Source organism: Hydractinia symbiolongicarpus, chromosome 1 (genome assembly GCF_029227915.1).
Source record: "Hydractinia symbiolongicarpus strain clone_291-10 chromosome 1, HSymV2.1, whole genome shotgun sequence".
Lineage (NCBI taxonomy): Eukaryota > Metazoa > Cnidaria > Hydrozoa > Anthoathecata > Hydractiniidae > Hydractinia > Hydractinia symbiolongicarpus.
In genome coordinates this window covers 32,985,231-32,987,730 of record NC_079875.1, presented here as the reverse complement: position 1 = coordinate 32,987,730, position 2,500 = coordinate 32,985,231, and the positions used below count along the sequence as shown (strand labels likewise).

The following is a 2,500-nucleotide window of genomic DNA, read 5'->3' as shown; positions in this document are numbered from 1 at the left end:
CGGTACAAAGCAGTTGGTTAAAAAAAGGACTTGTCACAAAGTGACAAATCTGTCGAACAGAGGCTTAATCTCAGAAGATCGTAGCACAAAGGCTACTCTACTTTTTACAATACCACGTTCTTGTTTAAGTCGTCTGCATAGGATTTATCTCTGGAAATTTTAGATTTTGATAGTTGCAGCACCTCGACGGTTTTTCTCCGACTCAGTGCATTGGGACTTAGGAACGACAGAAGCCGTTCTATTCTTGTTCGCCTAAGATTATCCAGAGGTAATTATCATTGCTTTCTAGCACGGATTCTGACTTAGAGGCGTTCAGTCATAATCCAACAGATGGTAGCTTCGCACCATTGCTTTTTCAAGCAAGTGCAAATGCCAATTGTCTGAATCTGCGGTTCCTCTCGTACTGAGCAGAATTACTATTGCAACAACACTTCATCAGTAGGGTAAAACTAACCTGTCTCACGACGGTCTAAACCCAGCTCACGTTCCCTATTAGTGGGTGAACAATCCAACACTTGGTGAATTCTGCTTCACAATGATAGGAAGAGCCGACATCGAAGGATCAAAAAGCAACGTCGCTATGAACGCTTGGCTGCCACAAGCCAGTTATTACTTAAGACTTCACCGTTTCACACATACGTATCTGATAATACTCTCTTATTAAACATAATGTCATCATTTTACTTATATAATAGTAATAACTTTTGTGAAACATTTAAAAGTAGATGCAGATATTTGTCAGTGGATAGGCCATTTAGTAAGAAGAAAAATTGCCTGTAGAACCTTGGTGCTGGAAAGCCTCGTTCTCATGTTATTAACAGTTTAATGTTTTTGACAATAGAAACCGTCCAGTGTGTTTTGTATAGGACGGTTCTTACATGCATTTTTTGACAATTTTTTCTCAGTAACTACAACGTTTTAACGAAATCATAAAAAGCAAACTTATAAACAAAGGCATTTTAAGAAAAATGGCGGAATATTTTTGTGTGACTTTGGCTAGAACCAGACTTATGACGTCACAAAGTGCACGGTCAAACCTTCATAAATTCTAAAATTTCAAAAAATTTTAACTGCTGACGTCAGCATTTTTATAAAAAACGGACAAGAATTTCATGGTAGCAAATTTGGAGATCTATTACCATGCAAAATTTGGAGGTCAAAGGTCAACCGGAAGTACCTGTTTTGGGGCCTTACTTTTTTTGGTCTTTTTAAAAACAGGTAAATCGCTATAGCTTCTGAAATATTGAAGGTATTTCTTAAATCTTTGGCAGATATGTAAAACACTTCAGGCTAAAACCGGGTAGGAGCACAAATTCCCGATTTGTGGCTCTGCGGGGGGTCCAGAAGCCCTAAAATGTCAAACATTCAAGGCCAAATAAAATGCTGACGTCAGCGTTTTTTTGAAAAAAAATTCGTGTGAACCTTTGTCATGTCAAGATGGTTCATTGTGCCAAATATAAAGCCAATCCGACATGTCGTTCGGGATTTCCGATTTTTCCGATTTTTCCCTAATTTGGTGAAAACGCACGTATTGGCATGTTTAACATGCAATATTGGCCTTGCACAATTATTATTGAACGCAATATTTTACACAAATACTCACCACGTTAACCTCTCAACGCCTGGAGAAAATAATTGCCATTTGACTTTACGTTGCAGAATCATAGCGTTTCCAATTTCTCACAATTGCTGTTTTAACAAGGAAAAAGATGCGTTTTAGCATTTTTCGCGACCCATAACATCGTTTTATGATGTTGTTATCTCGTGGTACTTCATATTCACAGTTTTACATATGTATTCTTCAGGTCTACAAAAAATCTAAAACGTGTTAAAAAAACTAGAACTCAAACGAGGCTGTTCTTGTATCAAAATAAGCCGTTGAATTTCAATTTTCTGCTATTTCACGGAAATTTGACGTGCTGAAGTATTTCTTTTCAACGACATATTTTTGATGTTACAGTTCTTCTTTATTAAAACCGTTCTGTCACTAGGTACACGAAGAATAGATAAAACGAATTAAAAAAACAAGAACTCAAACGAGGCTGTTCTTGTATCAAAATAAGCCGTTGGATTTCAATTTTCTGCTATTTCACGGAAATTTGACGTGCTGAAGTATTTCTTTTCAACGACATATTTTGGATGTTACAGTTCTTCTTTATTAAAACCGTTCTGTCACTAGGCACACAAAGAATAGATAAAACGAGTTAAAAAAACTAGAACTCAAACGAGGCTGTTATTGTATCAAAACCGGCAGTTGAATTTCAATTTTCTGCTATTTTACGGAAATTTGATCTGCTGAAGTATTTCTTCTCAACGACATATTTTGGATGTTACAGTTCCTCTTTATTAAAACCCTTCTATCACTAGGTACACGAAGAACAGATAAAACGAATTAAAAAAACTAGAACTCAAACGAGGCTGTTCTTGTATCAAAATAAGCAGTTGAATTTCAGTTTTCTGCTATTTCACGGAAATTTGACATGCTGAATTATTTCCCGTC

At 36.4% G+C, this 2,500-nt stretch overlaps 1 pseudogene; it reads right to left on the bottom strand.

Moving 5' to 3' along the window:
* Positions 1-43: 43 nt before the first annotated feature.
* Positions 44-2,500, bottom strand: part of LOC130620268 (large subunit ribosomal RNA) — a 7,097-nt pseudogene continuing 4,640 nt past the window's right edge.